Source organism: Haplochromis burtoni, unplaced genomic scaffold (genome assembly GCF_018398535.1).
Source record: "Haplochromis burtoni strain Fernald_Lab_line unplaced genomic scaffold, NCSU_Asbu1 Contig_9, whole genome shotgun sequence".
In the NCBI taxonomy this organism is placed as follows: Eukaryota; Metazoa; Chordata; class Actinopteri; order Cichliformes; family Cichlidae; genus Haplochromis; species Haplochromis burtoni.
In genome coordinates, this window is record NW_024582370.1 from 4,937,455 (window position 1) to 4,944,150 (window position 6,696).

Sequence of the window (6,696 nt, forward strand, 5' to 3'; positions counted from 1 at the left end):
TATATATATATATAAGACAGACATAATTATTCTGTTACGTTATGTTCAAGAAATCAGTTACCGTGTGTTATACAAATGTATTTCTGGATGAGCGCTCACTGGTTTAAAAGTCCTGCATAGGACAAATTTGTCAGTTTAATATTTACTGTACATTAAAGCAATATGTAACAATAGGTGTCGTTCACGCTTTACGGTTCTTGAAATGCAACTGCTATTCTCTATAGTGCCTCTGGCATTAAAGCTTGAGGATGATGCAAACAGCTAAGTATATTGCTCCATCCATTAAAGGATTTTAATAGTTGAGTTACATTATTGATTTTATTTTACAGTGATAAATACATCACTGATTGAAGGTTTTTCCACATCAAAGATGAATTGCATGAGTGTGGCTTTTCATACAGTGGGAATCGAGATTGGATGTGTGAAAGCCATAAAGTCTGTGTATGTGACATCTGTGCTAGTACAGCCTTTTCACAGTATTGTTTTACAAAGCAGTAATGAGTAATCAGATGAAGGAACCACAGTAGCCGTAGTCTTAACGCATTTTAATTTGTTGTCCAATGTACGGTGCGTCATAAAAATCAAAATACACCAAAATTGCGCCGTTCTCTACTTGAACGTACTATACATGTTCACAGCTCTTACATAAAAATCAAATTGATTTAGTTTATAACATTAAATGAAAAAAATAACATTAAACTCAATGCAAGTTAAAGATTATTTATGTGTTGAACGTATTTATTTATTTATTTTATGTAGACTGCAGAGGGTAAGAGATTGTTGGTTGGTTAAGCATCTCCTGTCAACATGCCAAAACAAGACACAGTGCACTGTAGAGCAATAACAAACCAATAAACAAAGAAAAATGAATATATCTAACCACGTGCATGTGAGAATTTTTATCAGAATTTTGGTATTTAGAAGATTCAGAGTGAATGATGATATGTGACAATCAGTCACAGCAATTAGTGTTACTGTTAAGAAGCCTTTTTGTTTTCTCTCACCCATACAGAATGTCACAAATAAATCCTCACTTACATTTGCATATTAATTGGATCTGAGACGTCAAGCATCTTTCATTAAGCAAAATGATCTGCATATTTGGAGACATAAAATAGTTTATTTCAATGTGGGAAAAGAAGTCATTGAAAATTGACCGCATATGGGATGCAAACTTTGGCTGATCCATTAACCCTTTACCCCCTGGCAGCATATCGTACACAAAGCAAAAACAGGCTGATTAGCAATGGGGATGATGTTTCTCAGCCTCAAACAATGCTAAGTAAAGGAGCAACGAGATCATGTGTGTTATGGTTTTGGAACAGGTGAAACTTTTTTGTAACGTTGCAGTTTTTGTGTTATTGAACTGAAAAAGCAAATTTGATTTAAAAAACAAGAAAAGGAAAATTATCTGTGCTTCCTGCGACATGGAAATTATACAGAACTCCACACAGTGACTGATTGGTTGCATTTATTGGAGGTTTATCTAGAGGTCGCACTAATACAACCACAAAATGAACATATAGAAATTCAGTCACTGTGGTTAGATGTGGAGGTATGTCATATTAGAAATCAGAGATGCAGTCAGAAACTGGCAGGAAATGATGGGTAAATTATCCCCATGACTTTATCATGTCAGTGGTTGCCCGGGTTCATCAGACAGTTCAAGTAGCTGGTACTGGAAGACTTCTGGTAACATTTTGTGATCGGGGAAGCCATGAAACATACCCGTGCCGAGCATTGGCAACAGCTTCGGCTAATTTGAACACTTTTGCTTTAACTTCCTAAAAGCTGTTGATGTCCAGAGAGGGCTTACCTCGCGTGAGAAAGAAAACTCGTCAGTTTGGTTTCCTAATTTGCATGGGACTGCGTGTGCCTAAAATACTGATGCCTAGTGAATTCGGATGAAATGTCACGCAGTATTTTCCCAGAGAATAGACTGGACATTTCTCTGGAAAGCTCTGAGGAAATTTTGAATTCAAATATGACATAAATATTAGCTTGAACTTGAGGATAAACTGATTTGACTTTGGTGGTTGAAAAATGACAAAACAGGTCACATTTTTTTTATCACATTTTTCTAATGTGATAAAAATTCCAGTGTTATCACACTTTACATCCAAAATCCTCTAAATGGGCAAAGTATTGGACCATTCTGTCTTACTCTTTCAAGGATATTTTCAATCCCCTTGGCATAGGGCTATAAAATTAAGTACATGGAAATGCAGTCCACATTTATGAACATTTGTGAAGGAATGGATTGTTCTGTAGAGCTCACTGAATTTGAATGTGGTCCTGTGATAGGATGCCACCATTGCAAGAGTAAAGTAAAGTAAAGTGTGCGTGTTAGTCCCCATAGGGAAATAGTTCCTCTGCATTTAACCCATTCACCCAGTGAAGCAGTGGGCAGCCACCAGTGCAGCGCCCGGGGAGCAGTGTGTAGGGACGGTACCTTGCTCAGGGGTACCTCAGGGTAGCCGTTCAGTGGAGTCGAACCCCCGACCTTCCGATCATGGGGCCACCACTCTACCTACTGAGCTATCCCTGCCAAGAAGTCAGTTTGTGAGACTTCTTTCTTCCTAGATATTCCACCATCAACTGTAAGTGGTATTTCTGCAAAGTGGAAGTGTTTAGGAACCACAGGCACTCAGCTGCGAAGTGGCAGACCACGTAAAGTTACACAGCGGGTTACTGAGGGCTGAGGCGTAGTAGTAGTCACAGTCACGGCGCCTCAGAAGCTGCAGAGCTCCAAACCTCCTCTGGCATCAACATCAGCACAAAAACACTGCACTGGGAGCTTCATGCTCCTGTAGGTGATGTGCAGGGGGTTGGGGGACTCCATGCCTCAAGGGCTGGTGTCCTGCAGGTTTTAGACGTGTCCTTGATCCAAGAACCGCGGATTTAAATTGCTAAATTACCTCCTCACCATCCCTTGAAATTCTCCAGAAGCCTGGTAATGAGCTAATCATTTGATTCAGGTGTGTTGACCCAGGGTGATATCTAAAACCTGCAGGACACCGGCCCTTGAGACCTGGACTTCCCCACCCCTGGTGTAATGTGTAGGTGGCCCAATACTTTTGTCTATACAGCTTGAAGTCAGCACGGACACTTTTCTAGTAATTATTCTAACTGAAACAAATGGCAGTTTTGAGTAGCTGGACTATGTTGCTGGGTTAGAGACGTTTGTGAAGTATTCATGCTTGTTGTATACTTTTGTTGACACGTAAAGCCACACACTATATAACTTATGAGTCTGGAAAAACATGGATGTTAGCCATAACTTGATTCATTAGTGGACTCATACAACTTGGTATTACTGTAATTGAACTGAATTGTGCCCAGAGGTGTGTCCTGCACACACGCACACACAAACAAACAAACAAACAAACAAATTGCATTAAACAGTAGAGCTCTTTCATCGTATATCATGTCACTTAGCGTCATCATGGATTCAAATCTGATATTGGAGCGACTTTATTCATTTGTAGGACATTACATGTTCTTTCTTTTGCACTGCACCGCAAAACAGAAGTGGTACAACCAGTCCGGAAAGCTGGAATGTACCACAAACGTTATAAGCAATTGCACAATGTAAAGAACCATATTTTCGAGCTCGACATTTCTGCATAAATCATACTTGCATTTGAATCAGCACTTCTGTTTTTATCTCCTTTTCGGATTAGGCCTTGAGGGACCCAACCCCGTGATTATCAAAATCCCTCGTGTCATCTGCAGCTGTCTTTCAAAGTTATTCTCAATAGCTCCGACTCTGCCCTGCTAATTACTCCAACAGCTAACTTCCCTTGAAAGCATCATTTGAACATAATGTGCTATTGTCTTAAGATTGTGTACTTCCAGTGATAAAATTCTCTTTCTCTTGGTGCACTCTGTTCTTCAAAAGTAAATAAAATCCCAGGACAATAAGAAATGCCAAACAAAGTGGACAACGGGGGGAAGGATGTTGTTTGTCTGAAATCTTTGTGTGTCAGACACAGCCATGCTTTGTTTGCTGTGTCTGTTGGCCAATCTAAAGGGAAAAGTGACATTGGTTGTTTCGATATGATTAAGACATAGAGGCTGGTAATGGAAAGGCTGTGTATCGCATGGTCTACATAGTTAGGGGCTAGACTTGTGAATAATTTGATTAGGTTGCAGGGGAATATATCTGGAGGATTATGTAAATGGCGGTGCCCCCATGCAGAATTCTTTTGAACTCTTCAGAACTCACATCTGCCGGGGTCGACAGCTAGACAGGATGGCTGCCTTCTTGTAGCCTGATTCCTCTGTGTTGGAGGAAGGTGTTTAAAGGTCATTTTTGGTACAAACAGACTTGTCCTCAAAGACCTCTCTCTTCTAAAGAACTTCAATTTATTTTTTGTTGATGCCCGTGCAATTATCATTTTCTTTGAGTCAACAATAGCTGAGCTTAGGACAATTATTGTTGTATACTAATTAGCCAGACTGTGTGCGTGTGTGTCACCGGTAACCTCTTGCATGCACAGGATATGTACACAAAGGAATAGCTTTGACCTGTTTACAATATATTTAAGGTTATATCTGCCTCTCCCTCTGTGCCGTCTGATTATGAGATTTTCCCCCAAGCCTTATTTGGTGTATTTCTGGGTGGGGATATGTTTGTGTTGTGCACTATGGCAACCAAAGTCAAGGTGACCAAGAGCATGTAGCACACATTAGATTACCAGAATAGAGGCAAGCAGACAATGCAGTGAGCACAAAATGGCATTTATCTGCAGCCTTATTGTAGGGAATTTTGAGACCATCCTTTGGCTGACTGTGGATTTATTGTCTTGGTGAGTCTGACCACTGTTAGGTGTATTAAATCACAGGGACCAGTGCTTGTGCAGTGGCTTCTGTGTATGCTGTGTGGCTGGTCACAAACACCTTAACAGAAGTGAAGAAGTGGGTATTTTGGCTTTATTTGAACCACATTTCATAATAGAAAGTGTTTCTGTGAAACCTCTTTTAACATTTGAGGAGCTTTGACACCCTTATGAAAAGATAATCCTTAAGTATTGTTGAAAGACTGAGCGAGTGCAATAAAGTAGGCATTTTACTTGAAAGCCGTTTGAATTTCACTCGAAGCAATTCCATTATTCTGCGCTGTAAGTGTTCTGAGCTTATTTGATCAATCGCCAGAAAAGCTGAAATGGTGTAATATTAGCAGCTGGTTGAAAATCTGGTCAGCTCAGAGCAGCACGTGTAGAGTATTTCTGGCAAATTATGCTGTGCTGCGGCTGCAAGCGAATGTTTGGGCCTTTGGAGATGAATTTGTGTTTGAGGCTGCTCTGCAGAAATCCCAGTGCCAAAACAGTAAAAACACGGTCATTTTGGCAGGCCGGGAATCTGTGGGATTTAGTCTCGCTTAAGAAAAGTGGAAAAGAAAACAATCAGGCTATTACCGCTCTTAACCTCTTGTAACTTCCGTCCACATATGAACATCTATACCGTGGAGGATATGTGAAATGTGTGGAAAGTGTGACTTTCTGCTTATGGGTGTTCACAGCCAGTTTCCTCTCTCACAAAAGCCAAAGTCCTAAAATATTGACTGAAAATAAGCCTGACAAACCTCCCACTTCCCTTCTTTCAGAATGCTCTCTTTTTTTTTATTCCCAGGAATGTATGCAGGGCACTAAGCGGTTACTTTACCAACAGGAAGGATGATACAAGGACATACTGTAATTATGTTCAAAGATACAGAATCAGCCCAGTTTTTACTTGTAAAACTTAAGCAATCAGTTTTGGAATCTAACAGAATCCTCTTTTGTGGTTGTCATGTGCTATTGAAAGAGTCTGTTTTGCCCCGGCTTGTGACCACTTGTTGAAGGGTTTGAGAGTGATTTAGGGAGGGCAGCTGGATAACAGAGATTTTATTTATCTATTCTGAGAGCCCTTTATTTTTGCGAGCAGTTCTCAGCTTGCAGTTGCTTGACTTTATGGCAGATTTTCTGAATTGTGTGGAGTGAGTATGACTAAAGGGAGGAACAGCTGTGGGGGTGAATGTGTGTACTGTAAAAAAATGTGAAGAAAATGGAAAATGCCAGAGATGTTAAACAGAGGGCAATCTAGATGTCTGGAAGTGCTGCTTAAAGTGCTAAAAGCTGATTTCCTGTGGCTCCGTTCTGGTGAAAGGAAAGAAGGGCAAAGCATTTTCCAAAGATCAGGGACTTTTGCATGGGAGATGTATAGTGTTCTCAAAGTTAATGCTCTCTTAATTCAATATATTCATATTTTGACTTTATAAATGAAAGCTTTTCATCAGGTATGACCTAAAAAAAATCACAAGAGTCGCTAGAAATAGGAACTTTTTCGACTATGTTTCTCACAGCTTTGTGAAACCTCTCCAGGCATCTGAATGTGTGATTGTTCTGTGCCGCTACGTGTGTGAGGATAGATACAGAGGCATTATTACCCAGGAGAGGTCATGGGTCAAGTATTAAGCAAGCTGCCTGCTTGGAGCCCTGCATCAGAGATTTCACTCTGTTGGCCCAGGAAATACTCCTGTGTCTTGTCTAAATAATCAAGGAGTCCTTCAGCGTACAGTTTTAGAAACTGATAAATAAACACAAGAGACTGAGACTAAGAGGAAGTATCACTGCGAGAAGCCCACAGTGCTAAAGTGAAGATTTTCTTCCTCTTAATTACAGATCAACAAAGTGGTGTTTACAGGTCCTGGCT